The sequence below is a fragment of the Protopterus annectens genome, chromosome 8.part0 (genome assembly GCF_019279795.1).
Source record: "Protopterus annectens isolate FY-2018-M chromosome 8.part0, PAN1.0, whole genome shotgun sequence".
In the NCBI taxonomy this organism is placed as follows: Eukaryota; Metazoa; Chordata; order Ceratodontiformes; family Protopteridae; genus Protopterus; species Protopterus annectens.
In genome coordinates, this window is record NC_056741.1 from 441,947,762 (window position 1) to 441,975,302 (window position 27,541).

The 27,541-nt window shown below is 41.9% G+C and overlaps 1 long non-coding RNA gene across 1 annotated transcript in view; it reads right to left on the reverse strand.

Annotated features, from left to right (window-relative positions):
- Window positions 1-27,541, reverse strand: part of LOC122808029 — a 195,484-nt gene that overhangs the window by 80,059 nt on the left and 87,884 nt on the right. Inside the window, exon 3 of the long non-coding RNA XR_006365765.1 lies at window positions 2,030-2,182. This is a non-coding gene — a long non-coding RNA (uncharacterized LOC122808029). The remainder of the gene's footprint in view (window positions 1-2,029; window positions 2,183-27,541) is intronic.

Sequence of the window (27,541 nt, forward strand, 5' to 3'; positions counted from 1 at the left end):
CTTGGATAATTTTGACATACTATTGATATTTGTCCGTTTTATATAGGACGCTATGTGATTGTAGAACAGAAAGGGCTGCAATTATTCTTATTATAGTAATATGAATTTGCTATATATACTTTATGTATATGACAACGTTTGCTTCAACTATGCTTTCTTTTAATAATGTCATTGGCTTTATAAAAAGCTTTTTTGATATGGTTCTAATTGACAACATAGATTATTTTAATTATTATATTTTTGATTAGATTTACAGTATCAATTATGTATATAATAGGATGTTCTATTTTACATTTGTGAGTTGTCACAGAAACTATTCTGATCTAGGAGATTTACTAGGACCAGTATGATGTTTCTTTAAATGCTAATTGGATCAAATATTTAATTAAGAATGAAGCCAATTGACTTGTTAATTAGTGTTTGAGTTTGTATATAAACCTAATGATTTTAGTGTTTTATTGTAACCTGATGAAGCATACTTGGAGTATGTGAAAGTGCTCGTTTTTGTTCCTGTTTTTGTTTGAATAAAAAGCTTGGATTTATTCTATACATCGTGGTGGATTCTGATGGTTTCATAAGACATTTTTCTTCTGCTATTACAACGGAGTTCTTTGGATGGTAACTGCCTTGTTGTTTTTACTGCTAGGTCTAAACTTATATGGGTCTTTTGTAAGGCCACACTTATAGAGGGGTCTTTTGTAAAGTCACACTTATAGAGGGGTATCATCCCTGCAGTACAGTACTCATCATAGAAAAAACAGTAGCTAAGCATAAGTTAAACATCTTAAGCTATGGGTCTGCAAGTGCATGTTTAGCATGAGTAATTAAGCAAACAGGTATATCGTCATGTTGTAATGTTCCATAGAGAAAGTATTTTTGGTCTTGAGTAGATCTTTCAGTAAATGAACTTTAGAAATAATAGAGGAAATATATATTTTAGTGCTTTGTATAGGAGTCTTGGGGATAAAACTGGCAAGTAGTCAATAAATTTATTGGCAAGGATATTGGTAATGCCTATTGAGTCAAAATGGGGAACACCATTATTAAGAAGTTCAAAGCATTGAAGAGCACTGTTTGTTAGTTTTCTAATTAAAAATAAATATTGCTTGTCCGGATAAAAACTGATCACACAGTGAAATAAAACTGATAAAAACATCAAAATATAGACCAGTTAACATAGCTATACAAAAGTAGTATTTATTAGAAAAGGCAAGCTCGTTCACAACAAAAAAGGTGCTTCATCAGACCATAAATCAATCAAGCAGAGCAAACATTTAAATAATCAATTAATGAATAAGTGCACATGCTTTTAAAACCGGTCTTAAAGGGACAACATCCTTACCTTTACACATCCTGAGACAAAGCCATATATATATATATATATATATATATATATATATATATATATATATATATATATATATATATATATATCTCTGACAGCCCATTTCACTGAAACCCATTTGGTGACAGCTCATTTCATTGACAAACATTCTAGGTGGGGGGCTGCACCCCCCACACCCCTCAATGTGGGGGGCTGTGCCCCCCACACACCCCCAACTATATATAACAACTCCACAGTCGCACAACAGTGGGGAGGGGGCAAAACTCAGGTTTTGCCTTGAATACTTTGTCAATGAAATGAGCTGTCAGTGGGTTTCAGTGAAATGGGCTGTCAGCGAATAGAAGTAGACCCATATATATATATATATATATATATATATATATATATATATATATATATATAGGCTTAATTTCTTTCCTAATTGCAATACTATTGATTTGGTTTATTTAGCTCAATGTGCAATCTGTAAATGTTTTTATGTTGATAAAACCAATGACACACTAAGACAACGTGAGCATACTGGAACATATCTATGATATAAAGAGAAGAAAAATGTCTAATGCTTTACTGAAACATGTACATACTACAGGGAATGAACAGTCTTACATTCTTGGTGTTACAATTATTAAATTCAAGTTTAAGGGACAGAGATGTTTCTAATCGTACTGAATGTGCATAACGTACGTGGACTTTGCATGCTGACAAAGGTCTACCACATTGCAGGTACAGGGGGCTTGTTCCATCATGATTTTTTTTTCATCTTGTTGAAGGTTCATCCCATTCGGTTCATCTGGCCGTAGCTTCAATCAATTTCTTCACAATGTGACAAACCGAAATCTGAATAATCAAATAAATTGAAATGTGTTTTATCCTTATATGAAAGCTTTTTTTCTTTAACCTGGATATGATATTATGTTGCTGCTTTTCAGTCTTACCAAAAGGATAAGTTGTTCTATTTCCACCCCCCACCCCCATTCAGAGCTTCTCCTTCCTTTGTTCCTCTTCCTGACCATAATCTTGGCATCATTTAGCACTGGCTCAATTAATGTTCTAAATCATGCTACAGTCTGTAATTACAATAATGAGTGCATTGTTAAAACTGAAATAATCTATAATAAATAATATTGTCTAACTCATGGGATTAAAAGTAAGATCTTTTTTATTTGTATTTATTTGATTATTTAGTTTTGTAATATGCATACTGCTTTTGGTATAAAAAGGTATAAATTATCCATAATATTGTGATCCCTAGTACAAGGCCATAGAAAAGACCATCAAATAATTTTTTGCACTATACAAAGGCAATGGGTTAAATATTTTCCACACCCAGCAGTCAAAAAAAATTGACTGCATTTTTTCTAGCTCAGGATGTGGTTAAAATCTGACAGATAGGCTTTGTTTTTTATGACAAACATTCGTGCGAAGTGTCAGGTGGAAGTATCAGAACTGTGACTCAAAGCATTTTTCAAGAGTTCTTAGCACTGAATACATGCGTAAAAGAACATTAATAAGCTTTTCTGATATCTTATAATGGTACAGTGGATATAAAAAGTGTACACATCCCTGTTAAAATGCCAGGTTTTTGTGATATAAAAAATGAGACCACAATAAATCATTTCAAAACTTTTCCCACCTTTAATGTGACCTATAACCTGTACAATTCAATTGAAAAACAATCAAATCTGTTAGGGGAATAAATATAAAAAATAAAAAAATGTACAATAAGCTGGTTGCATAAGTGTACACACCCTTAAACTAATACTTTGATGAACATAAGCTGCCTGTTTTTTTTTCTTATTTATACTAATTACTGCACTTTTTTAAAACCTGGCAACTACTTTTGTACTGTATTTATTTAGTGTACTAAACTACACTATTATACTGCAATTGACTGCTTTATTGTGCCTGTTAAATCAAATTGTATTGCTGTTTTCACTGCTGACAAAGCTTTTTCATTAGTTTTACTGTTTGTTAAGTATTTGCTGATATTTTTTCATGGTTTTTAAGCTATCTGTTCTGTTTCTTCTGGTTTTCTCGCAAAACATTGTGTTTAAATAACTGATCTGTTAACTGTTTAAAACATTATTTAGCTGATTTTTTTCTGTTTTAAAAGTTTTTTAGTATCTTACTGATATTTTTCTGCTGTTTTAAACATTCTTTAGTGTTTCCTGCTGAAACTAGGATAGCTAGTAGGTGTAGCATAGTCCAGATACAGGCTTGCTGCTTCTAAAACTTTTTGTAGTGGTTTGTTTGCTCTGAGCATGTTTTCCAGGACATCTTGGATAGGAAGGAGACTATATATAGTTTTGTGAGAGAATTGTGCTGATTGAAACCTGTCTGGCAAAGGGGGCCAGTCTAGGACTTGGAATAAGCATCTTAATTGGTCATTTTGAATCTTTTTTAAAGTTTTTTTTTTCCAGTTTTTAGCTTCTAGTATTTAGGCCCTGCATTTGAGCAGGTTTTTGTTTGTTTGTAGAGAGCTGAACTGAGGTGGGCTACCAGCCACAAATCTGAGCTGAGATATCAGATGACTAGAAGCTTCTGAGCTTCCAAAAAAGATAAGTTGACTTTTTTTTGTTTGTTTTTTTGCTTATTTATACTATTTACTGCATTTTTATTGCCTGCTGCCGACTTTTATACTGTATTTGTTTACTGTGTACTAAACTACACTGTTCTACTGCAATTATTTGCTTTACTGTGCCTGTTAAATCAAATGTTATTGCTGTTTTCACTGTTTACAAAGCTTTTTTTGTTAGTTTCACTGTTTGCTAAGTATTGACTGATATTTTCACTGTATTTAAGCTGCCTCTTCTGCTTATTCTGGTTTCCCTGCCAAGCAGTGTATCTGATCTGTTAACTATTTAAAACATTCTTTAAAGCCTCCTTGCTGATTTTCTGCTGTTTTAAACATTTTTTAGTGTCTTGCTGCTATTTTCTGCTGCTTTAAACATTCTCTAGTGTTTCCTGCTGAAACTAGGGTAGCTAGTAGCCGTAGCATAGTCGAGATACAGGTTTGCTGCTTCTGGAAGTGTTTGTAGTGGTTTATTTGTTCTTAGCACATCTCCCAGGCCATTTTGGATTGGAAAGGGGCCTATCTGAACTTTTGTGAGAGAATTATGCTGATTGGGACCTGTCTGGTAAAGGGAGGCCAATCTAGGACTTGGAATAAGCATCCTCATTGGTCCTTTTGCATCTTTTTACATTTTTTCAAGCTTTTGGCCTCAGGTATTTAGGCCCTTCATTTGAGCAGGTTTCTGCTTGTTTGCATGTCATGCAGCACTACTCACTGCTGTGCAGTTGTTCAACAAAGCCAGACAGTTAAATTCAAAACATTTCCCTAAAACCCAGGCAGAGATATCCATCCACTGAGCTCCTCTGTGATTGATTCTGAATAGCCACCCCTAGTGACAACAGTCTTTAACCTCCCATTGTGGACAGTTGGACTAACCTTGTTTCTCCTGAAAACCTTGTTGACTTGGGTCTGTTGAGGCAGTATAGCAATTGCCTTATGTACACAGACAGCTCTCTACTAACAACACACTCTAGTAGAGAGTACAAGAGATATATTTACACCAAGAATTGAACATCTATGTTCTCTTTCATTCAAAACAGTAACACAGAGAAGGTCGTCAACTCACCCACCACTGTATCTGCTCATAGTACCGTGACTCATACACATAGTACACATCAAACATGCAAATCCACATACATGGAGGTTCTCTCAAGAAACTTATCAAAACACCAGAGACCTTAAAAACACAAGACTGCTACAACTAACACAGTCCCCACTCAGCCCATGACACAAAGCAACAGCAGTGTCTCACCCATAAAGCCACTAAGGCGTAACACTCAAAAAACACATTTTCTTGTTATTGGACACTCAATAGTGAGACACATGGATGTCCCATTCACCAGGTTGAGCAAGGAGAAATTAATGGTCAGCTGCCTGTGTGGTGCCAGGATTCATCAGATCACACCTGTTCTTAGGTTTCTCAGCAACAAGTACCATTATGACTCTGTCATAGTTCATGTTGGTGTAAATGACTTGAGATGTAACTCACTGGACTATATGAAAAGAGACAAGGTTGAGCTTTCTGAGTATGTGTCCCAGACAGGTATGTCCCTAGTGTTGAGTAGCATGCTACTCTCCCCTAGAATGATGCCACAGTTTAAACAAAAAATTATTGATTTCAATAATTGGCTCAGTTTTTGGAGTCATCCAAAAGGGATTCAGTTCCTGTCACCCTGGGAAGCCATGGTCAACAAACCTCGCTGCTTTTCCAGAGACGATTTGCACCTGGCACCTCTAGGCTTTCGGCTGCTGCTGGCAAAGGCTCTTGTCTCCTCCACAGTGCCTTTTTAGGCAAGGTCTTAAAAACAACATTACTGATGTAAAATTAACCAATCAGAACAAAATTAGGGTCATGCTGCTAAATGCTAGGAGCTTAAAACAAAAACTGCACTTAATTTAAGAGAAAAAAAAAACATTCTGCTTCTTTTCTATTGTTTTGTTACACTTCTGTTGGCCAAAGTATAGACTGGATTCAGACCAACTGAATCCAGTTCTGGTTGTGGTTTGAGCACTAAAATAAATTGGGACATCTTTCTTTGGAAAAGCCCCCGTACCCTCATAGCAGGAGTGCACAGCAGGACTAGATGGTTTATAGTTACTGATTTTAGGGCTCAGCTTTTACTCTTTCATTGGTTCAGGACTCAGTTTGAATGTTATCATTGGTTTCTTTGTATTAGCTGCTTTGCTCTTATTTTCGCATACTGCACCGCTGTGCAGAGAGGGTAACCCTTGGCCCTTATTAATGCAAAAGCGCCAATTGTCATATTTTCTTTTAGAAACAGCTGCTATCTAGCAGAACAGCTCTTGAACAGCTCTCAACTGTTCAGTGAACCACCCAGCAGAGATTTTACCTCTTACCTATCAACATCAGACCCCATAGATACCATTTTTTATAGACCTCATACTGTAAACCACGTAGAACAGACCCCTTAAAAATAGTTCCCTGCCAGATACCCCCATCCTTTTTCTCCTTATCTGCAGCAGTACCTGGTTCAAACCTTGCATTAAGGACTGTCTATTCCCCTCTGTTTCTCCTGCCAGTCTGGTCGACATGGGTTTTTTGAGGCAGTGTAGTAACTGGCTCATGCACACTGACAACCCCTTATTCCTAAACCACTCAAGTACAGTTTGCAAGAGATGCTCCTACACTATAAATCTGGACTCACTGCTCTCTCATGCCCAGAACAGCAACACTAAACAGGTTCTCAGTGCACTCACCAGAACTCCTACTCATAATATGCACCCAACACATAAACCTTCATATGCAGAGGTATTCTGTAGAAACCTGTCTAAACACAAGAAACCTCCAAAACACAAACATGTTACACCCAACACAAAACCCAGTGCACATAAAAGCACTAGCACCAGTGTATCACCAAAAAAGCCCTTAAGGCAATGCACATCTTTTCCAAATGTTTTAGCTATAGGTGACTCTATAGTGAGACACACAGACGCCCCACCCACCATGTTAAACAAGGATAAGGTTATAGTCAGCTGTCTGTCTGGTGCAAGGATTTTTAAAATCGCAGATGGACTCAAGTCTCTCAATAACAAGTACTGTTATGACTCCATCATAGTTCATGTTGGTGTGAACGACTTGAGATGTACCTTTCTGGACTATATGAAGAGAGACATGATTGAGCTCTCTGAATATGTGTCACAGGCAGGTATGTCCCTAGCTCTGAGCAGCATTTCACCCTCACCTAGGATGATACTACTATATACACAGAAAATGATTAACTTCAATAATTGTCTTAATTTCTGGTGTCATTCTAAGGGGATCCAGTTCCTGTCAGTCTGGGATGACATGGTTGATATACCACACTGCTTTGCCATAGATGGTCTTCACCTGGCACCTTTAGGCTTTCGGTTACTGGCTAAGGCACTTGCCTCTCCCATAATGCCATTTTAGGCAAGGTTACAACAACAACATTTCCAATGTGAAAATATCAAACGCAAAGAAACTAAAGGTCATGCTGCTAAATGCTAGGAGTTTAAATCAGAAACTGTACTTTCTGGAAGCACACCTCTCCCTGGAAGATGCTGACATCTGTTTAGTAAGACCACAAGTCCATGTACCAAATTTTTATTAAAACAATAAAATCTACAAGTCCACATAAAGCACTTTTCATCTGGTCTTATAGTCAAACTTCAGATAAAAATACACACATTGCTACGTAGTTTAAATCTCAATTTGACCCCATCACATGACCCATTTGTTAATCAAACATAATTAAAATAATTACAGTAATGTTCCAAGCTTGAAACTTGTTTCCTTCAAGTATAAGCACATTTCAGCATCAACTCAACATTATAATGAAAGTAGTAAGAACCAAGTGTGTTAACATTGTTCACAACCTTTTTAAAAACACTTTTTTAAAACACTTTTTTAACAAACCCCTCAGAGCTTAAGTGTTACATGAAACCATTGTTTGTGTTGTCCAGTTTTAAATTTTAAAATTGTAAGTGTATCTATGTTACTCTTAAATGTACAGGGTCTATATTATATCATCAAATGCATAAAAAAGCGAATGATGAATAATCGACTCCATGTAAGTGAAAGCTTACAACCTCGAAAGCTCAGAACAGTGATTTTTTTTCCATGGGAAAAAAAATCGCTGTTCCAAAAAAAAGAAAAAAAAATTAAAAGAATACATAAAGTGGAGGGCGAAGCCCCCCACACCCCCCTACTTAAATATACCAACTCCGAAATCGCACTACAGTGCCAAAAACGGCAAAGTAACGGAAGCGGCCAAGCAAATTCTTTCCCTGGGAAAGAATTTGCTTAAAAGCCGCTTCACTATTTTGCCTTTTCGTTGTTTTAAGTTCCACCAAGATCTTCGGTCATCTAATAGGAACCCAATGTGTGTGTATATATATATATATTTATATATATATATATATATATATATATATATATATATATATATATATATATAAAACTATGTCTACATATTAATAATATCATCCTGCTAAACTTTTAAGTTTGAGTATGCAAGCTATAGAACAGGTCTCATTAATACCAGGGGGTTGACACACATTTAATTTTAACTGCCACAGTAGCTCCAATCTTTCTAATAATAGTGACTTAGGTCCCCCCTACCACTATCATGTGGGACTTGGTCGATAGCTCGAAATTTTAATTTGTGTGTTGGGTAATCTGCACAATGTCTTGCTAAGATATTGTCTAACTTCTGCCTATTAATACTGTAGGTGTGTTTGGAAGTTGCAATAGCACCAGAATTCTCCAAAGGGGAAGTCAGGCTAAAAAACTCCACCAAAGCTAACTGTACCCTCCTGAGGGATGGTATAATTGACTTCCAAGCTCCAGTTTCTACAGATGTCATTGACAGCTATACTAAGGTATACACTGATGCCTTGTATAAACATATACACAAATGTATAGACACAGCTGTGTCTGATAGGATTAAGGCAAAATCCTCAAGAAAAAACAAACCACCCTGGTGGAAAGCTAGCATTAATAAACTACAAAAGCAAGATCCCAGAACTGGAAGAGCACCCTCATAGGCCAAACAAGCAAATAATACAACTCATAAAATCCTAAAAGAGAAACTATGAGAAAAATTTAGCAACCATGGCCAAGGCTACATCTGAAACCTAAAAGGTACGACTCGGATGTATGGTGAACTATTTGTGGATGGTGTTGCACACACTGACTGTGCGGAAATTGCAAACCTGCTATCAGACAGGTTTGGCGAAAATGTTGCCCCTCAACCTCCTCCAGCATACGACAAACTATGTCATCATTGCCTCCTCCTCCCTGCATTTCCAAACAGCAAGTTATCAATGCTCTCTCCAAGGCTAAGAAAACACCATTCATGGGACCAGATGGCATTCCGGGCTGCATTCTAAATGTTCTAAAACAAAAGCTATCTACTCCATTAGGCACTCTATTCAACCACAGCCTGAGTACTGGCTTTGTTCCTCACTGAATGGAAAATTGTGACTGTTATCCCTCTCCACAAGGGTGGCTCAGCAACAGACCTGGGTAACTATAGACCCATAAGTTTAACCAACCTCATCTGTAAGGCAATGGAATGAATCATCATGGACCTCATAAATAAGGATGTAGGTGACCTCCAATCCCTGGATCCATCACAGTTTGCTTTTTGTCAAGGGCAGGTCATGCCTGCTAAACCTGGTGGACTTCTTTGAGAACATAACCAGAGCCACAGACGAGGGCAAAGCCGTGCACCCAGCCTATCTGGACCTGGTCAAGGCCTTTGATACTATCCCACATTCTGGCATCACTGATAATTTAACCCAGCTGAATATCAGCCCTTATGTTGTCAGGTAGGTTGCAAACTGGCTCACTGATCGACAACACGCAGTTAAAATGGAAGACTTCACCTATTCCAGCAGACCTGTCACCATTGAGGTCTAACACTGGGCAGTGCTGGGCCCCCCTCTTGTTTGGCATATACTTCTCAGATGTCCAGGCCAAAATGGAGGGGCTGTAGCTAACCAGGTTTGTGGATGACTGCAAATTAGGTGCTATCATTGAATCCCTTAGTGATGTCAGCGTACTCCAAAAAGGGCTTACACAGACCGATGATAAGTGCCAAAGCTATGGTCTTAAAAGAAATGTATCATCATTCCCTTCGGCTAAAGTAATGTTCCTGTTGATTATAAGATAAACAATAATACCCTAAGTACCAATTCAGTAGTGAGAGACCTGGGAACACAAGTTGATTGTGACCTCAGTTTTGACCACCATGTGTCTGCTATAGTGAGGAAAGCATTCTACATTGCTCAACTGATTAGCGAAGGCATAGCCTCAAGAGTAAAAGAGGTCATAACTCCCCTGTACTCATCCCTCATCAGGCCTATTATTGAATAGAATGCTCCCTAATGCTCTGCTGCAACTTGAGTGACCCCAGCGATTTCTAAGAAAATCCATGGTCTCCAGCACATCTTATACAGACAGACTGAAGTCACTGTCACTATACTCAGTAGTATGTAGACTACTTGGAGGCAGCTTATGTCTGGCTTACAGGGCTATCTGTGATAAAATCTAATGGAAATGCTACACATCTGTAAAGTCAGGGACCTCAGTCTTGCTTGCAATATAAAAAGGACCTGCTAGAAAGGCAGATACATTTCTCAGAGGTTGCCACTCCTTTGGAATAGGCTCCCAATCCACAAAAAGCAGACCATGCCCATGACCTTGTTTAAGTGCAACCTGGACAACTGGATGGGAAGCCATAAATTTCTGCCAGGGATTACCCCCACTTCTCTCCTGGACATGGATAGTTCTTGATTAAAAAAAAAATCTTGGGCATAGGAGATATCTCTCATCTATTATTATATTAGGATTTAATGGCTAGGCTTGTAAAGATCCTCAGGTCTGTAGCCTAGTAACATTTTATGAACCTTATTTCTATCCCAAGAAGATGTAGATGTCTGTGCAGTCACAGAAACCTGGTTCAAGTCCTCAGAGAGTACCCCTGCCTTGCAAGGCTACAATGCCTTCCACACCTTTAGACCACAAAATAAGCATATAAAAAACAAAGGAGGTGATGTTTCAATCTATATTTGAGATAAATTCACCTCCTGTCTAGTTAGACTGGACAACTACATGGAGTTACTCCAGGCCCAGATTACAGTGTGTATGACGTCCATTCAAGTCATAGCCAGTTATCAATCCCTCTCCATGGGTCACAATGCTGACAAAGCCTATTTGACCAAACTGGAGACGATCCAAATTTTACTTAACACACTGGTTATGGGGGATTTCAATTATTACATTAGCCCTAACTTGCTAGCACAAAAGTTCCTAGGTTTTGCTAATTCAAATGCCCTGGAACAAATTGCCCATACCCTGACAAGGGGAACAAACATTCTGGATCTGGTTCTCACCAACATGTCAAACAGATGCACTGCCACAACTGCCAGACCCTCATTAGTTAAACTGACCACAATTCAGTCACCTTGAGCTGGCAGTAATACCAGAACTCACAAAGGGTGAAATCAGACTGTGACAAATGGGGATACTGCCAGCACAGCTATCTGGAATTTTGTCATTAATTATATGTCATTTGTGAATATCAATATGATTTATATAAGATGCCTGTGTTCCAAATGTATTAGAACTGTATATCATGTGTATATCAAACTGCTGGTTCAGAAGTGTGTGTTGAAAAGATTTTTGAAAAAGTGCTGTTTGAGCTGTAATCACAGTGTGCCCTACTGGAATAGAACAGAAATATACATGCACTATTGTAAGTATTTAAATGTATATATTTTAACAGTGGAAACTTGAATACAGGAGGTTAACTTCAGAAAAATAGCTGAAATTAAATTACTTTATGGCTATGCAATAAAAGAAAATAGGGGTAATTCAATTAACCTTACACAGAGCGAATTTCTATGTAGGAATTGTAAGGTCCGAGCAAGGAACATAGTTGCCGAGCAATCCAGGAAACAAGGCTCAGGGTATGCACAAGCATCCTGACACTGTGCAGACACAGAGGTGTCCATGGAATGAAAATGACCTCATCTGCTGGTAAAAAACATGCAAATGAGGTGATTTTGTGATCCAGAAAGCACAAAGGCACCCTTGCAGGTGCCATGTAAGGCCTAAAAATGTACGCAGTTAAAAACCATGTACCAGAGGATAAAATTTAAACAGGTGCTGTAACAGCCCAAATATGTGCAGGAGGCTTGCAAATGGTCAAAACTATGGCCAGTGATGTAAAAAAGTAATGCAATATATTAAAATTAAACTTTTTTTAAGACATATGCCACATTTAAGTGGCATGCAGTGACATGCAAATATGCTATTTTGCAAAAAAAAAGAAATAAATAAAATTTGAAAAATATGACATTTAACGCTATTTCGATTTTTTCCATTATAGTGGCCAGAATGCAGAGTCACACAATGGCAGGTTACAGCGGATGCTAAGGACATAGGCTCTGGTGTAGTGCAGTATCCAAGGTATATGTAGTTAGGTGTATGTAAATGAGCCAAGTTCATTGAATAGCAAAGTGGGCCACCGTGTCTGTAGGTACTAACTGTGTAAGGGCTAGAAATGTGGTAGTGTGGGCAGAAGTGACAGCTGACATAAAAAGGGGTGTGTCACAGTTTGTGTAAGCAGATTGGAGCTCAGTGGCTCCTGTTTGTGCTCAGCTTAGTACAGCTAAGCAGGGGTGTGTGTCTGAGGCTGCTAAGCTGTGCTTAGCTGGTTAAAGAAAAGCTAAACTTGACAATGTACACGGAAGGGCCCTTTCTGCTCAGCAATGATTACACTAGCTCTGCGGGTTTGCACAGAGCACTGTGGGGAATTAGCAGTGGAAGAAATTAAAAAAAAGAGGGAAATAACCTGGGAAAGCCAATCAAGCATAAATGACTGATAAGCCCTGTTCCACTGACACTTGCCCATTCAAAACCCTAAATAATATAGCTGGCACACCAGTATAAAGTATGCATACACCCTTCAATCTGATTTTTCCCACATATTCTGCACCAACGGAGTACACAGTTGGAAATTTTAACAGACAAAATGATAGGGGCTGCTGCTGCTCTGCTATATCTGTATGCACTACAGGTTGAGGTCAGTGATGACGATGATGCTGACAATAGGCCCAGACTGAGGAGGAGAAGAGTGTTCAGGCCCAGGGTAACTTTTCAGGGGCTACATGAGCTGCAGATAGTAGAGCGCTACAAGGTGGACAGGGACATACTACAGAAACTCACCAAGCTTTGTCGACCTCACCTCAGACCCAGACTCAACAGAGGGGAGTCCATCCCAGTGGAAACAAAGGTATGTGTAGCCTTAATAATACTAGCTACAGGTGTTTTCCAAAGACTTACTGGAGACATCGTGGGTATCTCACAGGCATCCACATTCAGGGTACTCCACCAGTTCCTGAATGTCATGCTAACATTGCCAGTGAGCACATTTATTTCCCGAACACCCCTGAGGAGAGGACCACCAATACGCATCTCTTCCACAATGTAGCACACTACCCAGAGGTACTGGGTGCCATAGACTGCACTCATGTGCACATCAAAGCACCACCTGGTGAGGAGGGTAGTGTCTACATCAACTGCAAGGGGTATCACTCCATCAACTGCCAGGTCATGTGCAATGCCCAGGGCATTATCTTCAATGTGTGTGCTGGCAGCTCTGGTAGTTATCACAACTCCCACATCTGGCATGAATCACAGCTGTTCCATGCATTTGCAAGGGGGGACATCCCATATGGCCATCTAATGGGGAATGCTGGCTATGTACTGGAACCGTGGATGATGATACTCATCAGAAATGCACACATACCCACTGAAGAACCCCATAATGAGGCACATGCACAAAGAACATTGGATAGCATGTGTTTGGGCTGCTCAAGTCACGATTCTGCTGCCTTGACATATATGGTGGAGCCCTGCAGTACTCTCCAGTCACATGTCCACACATGTTCATAGTATCTGCCATGCTACACAATATGATCCTGTGGAAACAGCTGCAGCAGGAACATCACAGGGAAGGGACACACAGCCCACCATCATTGTCAAGGTCCTCACAGGCAAAGGGGGACTTGGAGGACCCCCCTGAGCCTGTCCCTGTAGGCAGATGTAGGGATGCCCAGTACACCCTGGCCTTGACAAACAAGCAATGCATAGCAGATACACTGACACCCTAGGGGCCCAGGGACTGACACCTCACTTCAACTCACATACACACAGTAAAATGGATGCTAGCCACATCACACTACCTATACCTTACCATGTATAGGCTGTGTACTGTGTGCATCTGACAGAGTCAACCCTAAAGCACTGTCTCTTTTTACTCTCAACTGCTACTGGCCCAAGGTAAGTCACTCTCCTTAGCAATAAATGAATGGGGTAGTAGACTGTGGCAGCATATGAATGATATTGCTGCATGCATGCATGGAAATGGAGTTACCAAGATAGCAGCAGACAATGGACTGCTATGTGGAACAACAAGAACTCTCTCTCAAATACTGGCTGCCCAACAATTTGCAGTAGGCCCTAAGCCAGCAAAATACACTGCACTATGTGAGGGACTTACAAACAGTGGGGTCATAGGACAAATGCATGGATGTCAATGTTGGAGTCCCGTACATAATTTTAAACCTCTTACAGCAGGAAATATGTACAAAACCACCAAGAAATGTGGGGCAAAGGCCCCAAAACAGGGACAAGTCTTAAATATTGCTCTTACAAACATACAAAGTTGATAGAATAACAGGTGTTGCATGAATTCTCTGAAGGGCAAGAAGTCTGAAACTCATATATCTGTTATTACTTTCTAACTTCAGTCTTAAATGATTTCACCATTATTTGCCACACAACCACAGTTTTATGAAAAATGGACCCAAAATATGAGCCGGCATCTGGACATGTACAGTTGAGAGGTATGCCCCCTCCCCCAACACACCTGTGTTCACATAGAACTGCAGTAACATTTATGTTTGTAAGGTAATAGCAGCAGACTACACATTCCCAGGGCTGTCACAATCAACTTGATAATGTGTTCCATGTCTACAATATGCAGGTGTCAATGTGCTATGTATGTTTGTGGTTAATAGTGTCAGGATGTAGACAGCACTTACTGGTGGCTATTGTGGCTTAGTGGTCTAAGTACAGTACTGTAGTTGTCAGACTCCATGGTTCAAGACTGACTGTGCCAACTATTTTGCATGTCAGCTATACCAATGGTAAGAATTGTACACACTGTCCAGAAGTCAATATTTGTTACTGCAGGAAAGCTGGACAATGGAAGGACAGGGGGCCACACATATGGGCAGTACAGAGCTCCTAGTAACCTACACAGTGCCTAGTAGAACAGCAGGTTGTGACAAGTCAGTCTAGCTCGAGGATGTAAAGGATGCCATGTTACTGTGTCAGTACTGACAACAAGTCAGTGGGCTACATCCTTACCCTTGGAATGACAGGGTGCCACAGAATGTCCACACGTATGCCTCATATATCTGTTCTGCTTGTCATAACATTGCATTTGCCTGGCAAACTATTTGCAAACCAAGGGTGATGTGAAAACATCAATGACAGACAGTTGAGATGCAGATGCCATACCAATAAGTAAATGCAAGCTAATACAAAACCATTCTACCAACTGTGTACGTTTGGAAGAACAATATTAACAGCCTGCCCCCATGTCTAGGCCTGTGTCTTGACTGTTATATATCAGCATGTCCAGATGTCTATCTGTAAGAGTTTGAGAGCTATGGAACAACATGTAGCCTTATAATAACAGTGCAATACAAACAATCTGAAGACCACAGCAGATGTATGGGACACAATGATGGACAACCTGTTAAAAAGATACAGTCAGAGGTGTGAAGTCTGTAACCCTATGTGTGATGTTACGACTTCTACCCCACTCACATCATAACTACAAATACATAACAGCAGCAACTGTGGACAAAACCTGTGACTGGACTACAGAAGGACAAAGAGACACATATAAGGGGAAGAGGAACCACTGGCCAGACAAACATAGAATGTGCACACTAGAACAATTTCTGCTGTAACATAGTTCCCTGCAGTGTATGGAGACAGTAAACACATGTCTGTTAGTGCTCCCTCACATTACTCTATACTGATCTGCCACTGACATACCAGGAAATCACAGTGCTATGTAGAATATACCACAAATATTATGGAAAATTCTGCTCAGTCCAATGCACTCTGCACCCACCCCAGGATATGACTCAGTTAATAAGGATAGCACACAGCCAGGAGATCCCTCAGCAAGTATAGCACTGAGGTGCTGGGCTATTTACACATGTTCATCAGCCAATAGGCTGTAGCACACAAAATCCTGGACCGGAGTAGAGGTAGCTCTGGACTGGAGTCCCACTGTTAAAATTGAAGGTCATACTGGGCATGCTCCTACACTTAGAGAATTACGGCCCATGTCTAAACCCACATCTGACTACTGAGCTTTGCATACACACATACACATAGCTATGTACACCTTAACTGTCTCTCACCACCCCCATCAGACAGGATTACCCTCATATATCTGTATGTGACACATATAAGATGTATCTGCATCTGACGAGTGTGATATATATATATATATATATATATATATATATATATATATATATATATATATATATAAAATATACAAATATAACAATTATAGACAGGCAGACACCGGAGGAGAAAGAGACAGACAGAGACAGATACAGACAGAGAAAGAGAGAGAGAGAGAGAGAGAGACAGGGATAGAGAGACACCCTGAAAGGCATGCAGTAAAATGCTGCTGCAGCCATTTGCACACCAAATGTAACCAGTGGCATGTGCAAGAATGAAGGTGAGCTCCGTTGTGTAATAGTAATGAGGTAGGAGTTGTAATCTCACATCACCTGCCTTGTGTGTGTGTGTGTGTGTGTGTGTGTGTGTGTGTGTGTGTGTGTGTGTGTGTGTGTGTGTGTGTGTTTCTGTATCTATTACATTTACAGTAACATACACATGCCCAACAGGGTCTGATACTAGTGTCATCTACAACAGTGTCCCATCTGTCAGCAGCTACTGATGTCATCCACCCCAACAGCAGTGTCAGAAACTCTTCACATAAATAAGCCCTATGGTGCACATAAGTACATAGTACTATATTGTAGACAGATAAGTAGTGGTTCTAATCCCAACAATGGCAAATCAGCTTGTGTGTGTGTGTGTGTGTGTGTGTGTGTGTGTGTGTGTGTGTGTGTGTGTGTGTGTGTGTGTGTGTGTGTGTGTGTGTGTGTGTGTGTGTGTGTGTGGATATCCCCTTGTGGCTGTCTGTATTTGCTGCCTATGTGTGTGCAATGACAAAACATTTTAAGGCCTGTTCCCACCATTACACTACTGTACTGGGCCTGTACATGTCATCTACCTTAGAAGCAACATTGGACACTCTTCAGCCATATAAGCTCCATGGTGCATGCGGTAAGTGCATAGCACTATAGTACAAACAACTAGATAGGTAGGGGTTCTAATCTCAGGACTGGCAACTCTGTGCGTGTTTGTAGGTTAAACCATTGTGAGTCCTGTTCCACCCAATACATCCACATTGCCCTACCTTACAAGGCCTGCTGATGTCATTCACATTAGAAGCACCATTGTACACTCCACAGAAATATAATCTCTGTGGCACGTGACAAATACATAGCACTATAGTACATACAACTAGATAGGTAGGGGTTTTAATCTCAGCACTGGTAACTGTGTGTGTGTGTGTGTGTGTGTGTGTGTGTGTGTGTGTGTGTGTGTGTGTGTGTGTGTGTGTGTGTGTGTGTGTGTGTGTGTGTGTGTGTGTGTGTGTATGTGTGTGTGTGTGTGTGTGTGTTTGTAGGTTAAACCATTTTGAGGCCTGTTCCACCCAGTCAACCCCTATTGCCCTAATTTACAAGGCCTGCTGATGTCATTCACCTTAGAAGCACCGCTGGACACTCCTCAGACATGTAAGCTCTGTGGCATATGCTGTAAGTACATAGCACTATAGTACATACAACTAGATGGGTAGGAGTTCTAATCACAGCACTGGCAATTGTGTGTGTTTGTAGTTTAAACCATTTTAAGGCTGGTTCCACCCTGTAAACCACCCATTGTCCTACTTTACAAAGCCTGCTGATGTCATCCACCTTAGATACAGAATTGGACACTTTGCAGGAATGTAAGCTCTGTGATGCACATGATTAATATGTAGCACTATAGTACAAGAAACTAGATAGGTAGGCGTTCTAATCTCAAGACTGCTAACTGTGTGTGTGTGAAGCACATTTCATGTGGTTGTTTGTGTGTGTGTGTGTTCATAGGTGTGTACTAGGTTAATGGCCCTGGAGCCTTTACAAGCCTAGCCCAAAACAAAATTGCCCAAGCACCGTGTCACCAGATGTTAGCTCACAGTGTTCCTGTCCAGTAGGGCAATTGGAGTGATCCCTGTTACCCATCCACTTGTCAAGATTTCTCTTGAAGACAGCCAGCGAGGTGCTCTGCTTGACATGAATGGGAAACTTATTCCAGAGTATAGGCAGTCATTGGGAGATGAACCTGTCCCTCCAGCATGTTCTGTTAATTGTGGTAATGAGGTTGTGATCTCTGGAGCATGTGGAGTGGGGGGATTAGGATTTCTTCAGGTGTAGCATTTCAAGTAGGGCTGGGTCAGATATGGCTCTGTACGTCAAGCAGATATCACCTCTAAGTAGATGATAAGAGACTGAGAACAGCTGAAGTTTCTTGAGTCTGTCCGTGTAGGACATATGTTTAAGGCCTACAATCCTTTTTATGAGGTACTTTTGTGGCCTCTCCAGTTGTTGTTGGTTATACCATTTTGAGGCCTGTTCCACCCTCCTGACACCCCCATTGCATTAATTGACAGGGCCTGTTGCTGTCATCCACCTTAGATACAGCATTGGACACGTTTCAGGCATATAAGCTCTGTGGAGCACGTGATAAATACATAGCACTATTGTACAATAAACTAGATAGATAGGGGTTCTAATCCCAAGATTGCCAACTGTGTGTATGTGTGTGTGTGTGTGTGTGTGTGTGTGTGTGTGTGTGTGTGTGTGTGTGTGTGTGTGTGTGTGTGTGTGTGTGTGTGTGTGTGTGTGTGTGTGTGTGTGTGTGTGTGTGTGTGTGTGTGTGTGTGTGTGTGAATCATATGCCTGTGGTTGTGTGTAGGTTGGTTGTACATTTTGAGGCCTGGTCTGCCCTCCTGACACCCCCATTGCATTAATTGACAGGGCCTGTTAATGTTATCAACCTTAGATGCACTGTTTCACACTCTGCAGGCCACACCTCTCAAATGCATAAGTTTTGCAGAATGTCCAGATGATTGGCTCATATATTTTGTGTGTGTGTCATAAATGTATGGTTTCCTGGCCAATTATTGGTAAAGCATTAAGAGCTGAAGTCAGACAGTAATGACAGACATCTGGGTATCAGACTTCATACCCTTCACAAAAGTAATGGTAATACAAAACTGGTCCCTCTATCAGTTATCTATGTTTGTAAGAGCAATATGTAAAACCTGTCCCTGTTTTTGGGCCTGTATCACCCCATTATTGAAGTCATTGTTCACATATATTGTTCCAACCGGTTAATGGCATATGGATTAAGGACATAGCACTATACTACATACATCAACTCCTCGCAGGTCAGATCTGACCAGAAGCTAATTACCCTAGACATCCATATCCCAACCCCACCCCCCATTAAGGAAATCACCATCAAAAACTACTCCAAAGTTAACTTCATGCTTCTTAAGACAGAAGTGGCAAACTTCACGACACCCATGCAGATGGAAAATAGAGGTACGACTGCTGACTCTTACACAAATGCACGAATGCATGGATAGTGCCATCCCCAACAGAACCAAGATGCTATCCTCCAAAAAAAAGGAAGCCAATCTGGTGGTGCCCTGCCATAAGCAAACTCTACAACAGAAGGAAGAAGCTGTTGCAGAAAATAGTAAAATCCCAAGATTGGAGGAACTCCCTGGTCAGCCTCAGCAAGAATCTGAGATCCCTCATAAAATCCTCCAAAGCCAGTTATGAAATAAAATCACCACTGATTCCAAAGACAACCACAAAGCATTCTATAGCTATGTCAAGAATCTCAAGGGCAACGCTCAGATCTGCTCTGAGCTACGGCACAATGATACTAAATATACAGAACCAACCGATATTGTCAACATCCTGGCAGATAGGTTCAGTGCTAACTTTAGTCTCCTCTCACCCTCCAAAGTGGTCATCCTAATACTGGAAGAATGCAAAGCTCCTGTAATCATGGATGAACAAGTAAAGACCGCACTCTCCAAAGCCAAGAACACAGCATCCATGGGACCAGACAACATCCCATGCAGCGTACTGCATGAACTACAGAACGAACTGGCACCCCACCTGAGTACCATGTTCAATCATAGCCTCACCTCAGGCTATGTGCCTACTGAATGGCGCACAGTGATGGTTATCCCACTCCACAAAGGGGGTGCCACCAAGGACCCCGGAAACTACTGCTCCATTAGCCTGATGAGCCTGGTCTGCAAGGCCATGGAACATACGTATCATCTTGGAGCTTATAAACAAAGATGCAGGTAACCTCCAAACCCTGGACCCCACTCAGTTTGGGTTTGTAAAAGGTAGCTCATGTCTACTAAACCTGACTGACTTCTTTGAAGCAGTCACTAGAGCCGTAGATGAGGGCAAGGTATTGCACACAGCCTATCTTGACCGCACCAAGGCTTTTGATACCATCCCCCACTCTGGAATTATAGATAAACTCACTAAACTGGGCATAAATCCCTATGTCACAAGATGGGTGGCCAACTGACTCACTGACAGAACCCACACAGTAAAAGTAGCCAACTCCAAGTCTAACTTCAGACCAGTGATGAGTGGAGGACCACAGGGTTCAGTCCTGGGTCCTCTCCTGCTTGGCATCTACTTCTCTGAAGTGCAGGCAAACACATAAGCCAACACAGAAGGTCTTTGGCTAACAAAGTTTGCAGATGACTGCAAACTGGGAGCCATAATAGAATCACCTAATGATGTAGACATTTTACAAAAGGGCCTCACAGAGTTAGATGCTTGGTGTCAAAGTCATGGCCTCAAACTCAATGCCGAGAAGTGCACTGTCATCTCCTTTGGGAAAAACTTGGCACCCATTAACTACCACATAGGCAGTAGCTCACTAAACACTGAAAGTGTGATAAGAGACCTCAGGACACAGGTGGACAGTAGCCTCTACTTTGATAACCACATCACCACAGTAGTCAGGAAATCCTTCTACATGACACACCTCATCACAAAAGGGTTCTCCTCTATAAAGAATCTCACAAGACACCTACAACAATTGGAAAGGCCACAGAAATTCCTCACTAAGTGGATTAATGGCCTCAAAGAGATGCCATATGCAGACCATCTAAAAAAATTCCAGATCTACTCTGTAGCATATCACCTACTCAGAGGCGATCTCTGCCTAACATATAAATCTATGTCAAACCCAGAGCTGTTGGACATGCTACACTTAAAGAAATCCCAATCTCTCTGAATCACACACTCCAGGGACCTAACCCTTGTCACCACAAGAAACAAAACATGCTGGAGGGATAGATTCATGTCCCAGAGACTTCCCATACTCTGGAACAAACGACCCATTCATGTCAAGCAAAGCTCCTCATTGGCCCTCTTTCAGAAAAAACTTGATGACTGGATAGAAAATACAAAATTCACCTCAGGGATCACTTCTGCAGCATTGCTTGACAGGGGCACAGGAAAATAATTTTCTTGGGTGGTGAAAGCCAGGGAACCTTTTTGGCTAGGCTTATATAGGCCCTAGGGCTGATAGCCTAGTACCTATCTATGAACCTATGAACCTATGAACAACTAGATAGGTAGGGGTTGTAATCTCAGTACTGGTGACTGTGTGAGTGCATGTCTGTGTATGCATATCCTCTGTAGCAGTGTGGCTGTCTTGCCTGTGTGTGTGCAATGCCTATACCTTTTTATGTGCCTGTGCCAACCTGTTAACTCCAGAGTAGTAGTGGCAGACACTGCAAAACTGTATAACCTCTGTGGTTCATGCACTATGTATATTGCACTATCGTACTTATAACTAGCCAGGTAGGGGCTCTACTATCAGCAAGGGCAGTTCATGAGTGGGTGTGTGTGTACATATGCATATCCCCTTGCAGCAGTGTGCCTGTGTTATGGCTACAAACATACCTCTCGACCCTTTACAGAAAGGCATCTGGAGAAAGCCATACAGAAAAGTTGGTCAAAACCCACATATTAGGGTCAATCTTTAAATATTGCTCTGACAAATATACACAGGAGATAGCATAACAGGTTGTGTATTTACATGCATTTTCTGAAAGGTATGAAGTCTGAATGGCAAATATCTGTCAGTATTGTATAATGTCAGCCTTTAATGAATTCACACAACTTTGCCAGAAAATCACAATGTTATGCCAAATGGAACAAACAGCAGGACATTCTGAAGACATCTGTAGAGATGGGGGATATAGCCACCACCTGTCCCACCCTGTAGGTTTTAGTCCATGTTTAGTGAGGTGTGACCTGTGACAATGACACAAACAATACAGAGGTCCCCAGAGTGTAGGACAGCAAACATCTTCTAAGGTTGTCTACTACCTGCATAAGGCAGTTACTTCACACCAGAAGCAACTTACTAGTATTGGAAATAGCATAAACTATGGTGATGTGACACAAAGAGGCAGTCATATTGGCAAACAAAGGGAAGTCCTGTTTGGGGCACTTGCCATGGGTTATGATATGTTCTGCCAAGTGTCGCAATACTACCTGACATGTCCCACATTCCACATTTGATAATGTGGCAACCCTACCCTGTGTTGCCTATATGGGTGCAATATGTAGGCATGTGTATGCCCTGTGAGTAGCTTCCACCACCATGACCCACATGTATGAAGGCATGAATGCAAACTGCCACCTCCCACATATGTAGATATGTAGATACACTGTAAGTAGTGTGCTGTCTGTCATTGACCCACAAACCAATGTTAACACACTGCAATGGGGTCATACAGCAGGTATGGAATGGTGGCCATGTCCTGGCCTCCAGCTGAATGCAGAAAACAGTACCATTGTACCATATGGTGAGAACATGAACCCACTATTTCCCACATCAAGTGACAACCCCATAAACACACAAACTGAGTTGATAGCCCTGGCTACTCAAGTTGATAACACTATTGCTGTCATCCATAACATAGTGGGAGTGGACAGAAAAGGCTTGGACATGGTTCACCACAGAGGTAAAGGGATTGCATCCAGACAAATGGTGGACATTACCTCTGTATAGTTCTCAGTCAGTACAACAAACATTAACAGCATGGCTGGTCTGGTATGTACCTATGTAGACATCTGCACCAAATAGTAAGGTTATGTTTACACCCATAAAAGCTATCCATGGCCTTCAACACCTATGCCATCCAGACAGCTTTGAATCAGTACTGCCCCAGTTGGCAATGTACAGGTTGTCCACAGGTGGACTGTGCTGTGGCATGCCTAGTTGGCAATGTCGTGCTCAGCCCTTCAACAGCTGCCCATATATGTCAGTATAACTCTGCACATTACCAGCATGACAGGCTTGAATCACATATGACACAGCAAAATAGACAGCTGGAGAGACAGGTTTGTCCCCTAGACGCTGCCCGGTGCCAGGAATGCACTCCCCAAAAATGTCAAACAGTGTATCATGCAGGCCCTAAATAACTGCATCAAGGTTGAGTGGATGTCAAAAAAAAATCTGTCCCAGGAGTCCAAAGTGTATCAAGCAATGGCAGGGGTAACAGATGCTGATAGTTGATTCTGATGGGGATACAGTACTGGATAGGCTTGTAAGGAACCCAGGGCCAGTACTGTAGTAACTTCCTCTGTAACTATAAACCTGTGATCCTATGGAACTCTCAGGTGACATGTAGCAAGAGGAGCATGCTGTGTTATGGGGTATGCATGCAAGGTACTCTGTCTTCCCCCATTGTCCCTCACACACTGTTCCATGCATACACACCTAGGTAAACATGGACACATACAGCCGTACCTTACAGATGAAAAGGCCTCTGTGTTGCCACTCCGCCAACCTCATCTCCCATACTGGCAGCAGCCCACCATAACTTAGACACAATGACACCTTGAACGGAAACAGAATAAGGTCTGTGAGACAACAGTTAGTCAGCAGTACTAACAGCAATAAAGCATCATGGCACAAAGGTACATACACTTTTATGTCTACACATGAGAACTGCCAGCAGACAGCACCTTATAGGCCATAACATTATACACTACACACTGCCATTACCTGTACTATATTCAGCCTGTGCATCAGACACATATTAGCATGACCCTGTATCGATGGTATGGATAACAGGGATGTGGCACAGGTATCATCACATATACAGGGTGAGGTGTGGGGTTGGCAATGGCCTAGGCTGTGCCATACAGTTGACATCGTGTGTGTGTGTGTGTGTGTGTGTGTGTGTGTGTGTGTGTGTGTGTGTGTGTGCGCGCACATCTTGAAAGGTGCTGGTCAGCTGGGCCATGTAGAGGAGCTGTGTGCATCTGTCAGTGACCTGCATGTGACAGTGATGTGTGAGTGTGTGCATGCACACAGTCAAGCCATGTTCTAGCCTACATTTGGGTATGTTGGACAGCCATGGACCGGATATGGCAGAATGTACAGTTCACCATCTCCGGCCACAAACATGGGAACCAGTTCTTACAGGAGTGGCACTGTCATCACCATGCCCAAGGCCAGATGTGGTACCACTTCCTGATGGTGACCAGTGTCTGCTGGGTCTGTGTCCCTCATGGGACCACCCAGGACTACATGCCCATGGCCTGCCATGTTGTGGTGAGGACAGTATCCTCCCTTTGTTAGTGATGGTGGTACTGCCACTATGGGAGTGTGACTGTGCATGACCACGTGGGCTCTCTTCCAGCACATGTTCAAGCACAGACATTTCACAGTTAAGAACTGACAATGTCTCACCCCACCATCTTTCCACTACATCAGCAAAATGACATAAGGCATTACCAGTGCTGTGAAGGGTGTCATGCATGCCAGGCAGTGTTGCATCCATGACCCTGAGCATCTATCTGGTCTACCATTCATAACCTACCTGTGCCTCCATGATGGACCAAAACATGCATTGGGTGACACGTGCTGTGATACATCTGACAGCGGCTGGATAGGTAGCAGTCCTCCTTTGTGCACCCCTGTCAATCTGCCTGTGTGGAACCTCACCAGCTCTCTGGTTATTGCTAGTCTCTATGGTCACTGATACCATAGCCACCACACTACCGAGTTCAATGCCACCACCCTCTGACTGCCCAAAATCTGTGGCTGCTGGGGACTGGGTATGTGTGGGCATACTGACTGTGTGTGAGGACATTGTGACTGGAAGTGGGATGTCAATCAATGTGACAGATGCAGCCCCCAAAAACCCCACCTGTGCCTCACAATGACAACCATCAGCATCAGAGTCCGATGAGACAATGACATCATGTTGTGAGGGGGACACACCAACCCCCATGGTCACCTGTGAGGGGAAGACAACATGACTACATTAATTCCTGCACTATAATGTTTGCTGATACACACACACACACACACACACACACACACACACACACACACACACACACACACACACACATGTTAAGTGCCACAAAGGCGTTATACAGACCACACCTTCTGACTGATGCCATGCACAGCACACAATCAGACCACAACAGACACACTCTGGAGAGGCCCTCAACAACATGCACTGCAGCTATGTTCAGTTAATGTTGCTAGTACTATACACCTGTGAGATACATGACATGGAGTATGTGATCGGCCTTCACCTAATACACAGTGCACCTGTGTACACAATAGTAATGCACTCCTGTATAACACAGTGGCTACACCTATACAAAACTACGTGCTAATATGTTACAGCTCCTGTAAACATGCTACTGTGATTACCAATGTGATGCACTGAAGTGAACCCCACAACTTAACATGCACATATTGCAATATGGCTACACTTCACAATTGTGTGCAAAATGTCAGCCCTTAACTTGCCTAGGGTATAGGTGAGCCATAACATGACAGTTCTATACTCACTGGCTACAGGCTGATGTTCCCCAGCCATACCAGAGGTACCTATGGAGTTGTGGGGGAGAGGTATTGTCAGCACACACACATATGGCAATGGTACAGGATAATATGTGCATTTATCAACATGTACAGTACAAGCTGCAATACTACCCAAATCACTGACATTCACAATATGTGTGCACATGTGTGCATTATAAAAACCCAGCCACAAATGCAGCTTGACCTGACATATGTGTACAGGTATATGAAGGCTGCCATTATGAATGCTACAGTATTAACATGATGACCACTGGAGGCTTACATGGGCACTCCTTGTCTGTGGACTCTGTGCCACCCACCTCCACTACATATGTACTAATAGTTTCCTGTGAGCTGGTGGCTGATGCTAGTTTTGCCAGGAACTCCTCTGTGGCTGCGAGTGTTGGTTGTGTATCAGGGCCTCCCCCTGTGCCAGCACAATCCCTGGCCATAACTGCAGCCCTTTGTTGTGCATGGTGTATGAAATCAGTAGCATGGTGTCAGACCTGTTCATAGCTCCTGTCCCGGTGACCCACATTATTCACTGGGGACTGGGTATGTGTGGGCATACTGACTGTTACCAGGTCTGCCCACAAGGCAGCTCATTGTTGCTGGTTACAGCAGCTCCTTGACAACAGCACCTGGTGATGGAGTCTCAGGGCATCACTAATTGCAACAGTCTCAGCTTCTGAGAAGGCTGGGTTGCATTGTCTGTACATCTCACCTGAAAAAAATGAACAGGGGAACACATCACAGGACTGCATACATTGTTCACATTACGTACAGACCCTGCACATCCACTTTTGTTGCACTATCCACCACTAACCCCCACATCATACCTCCACCATCTATCAGCACATTATGTCTGTGGGTATCGGCAGCATACTGGCAATACAGCATGCATTGCCCCCTGATCCTGATGTTTCATGATACTTGCTGCATGTGCTATGAGATGTTGCACTGCATGTAGCTGTTGCACCTATTACTGCTTGTTCATAGGCTATCTACATAGACTGCTGTGGTGTAAGCCTCCTACTGCAGTAGTACTCATCTGGTCTGTAAGCCCACCCCTCAGGTCTCCCTGGCCTTCCTCCCTCAGAATCTGGACTATATGGCTGGACAATATCCTACAGTTTTCCCAGCCTGTGCAGTTGATATCAGTGTCCTGGCAATGTGTAGCACCTACCTCATGTACACGGATGGACAGCCATCTACAGACACCACCAACAAACACACTGTGTGAGAGATGCAATGACTGTAGGAACCTGCAGTCTATGCTGTCTGCCTGTCAAGGTTGCATATCTGTCCCCAAACAGGTTGTCAACACAATCAGTACACCTCACACACCACCCACACCTACACAACACACACAAACATCTGCAGTGGCCCTCAACATACACATCCACAAACAAAGGGGATCTCATGCAGACCCCAAGCATAACCTGCAACATCACAAAGAACCATA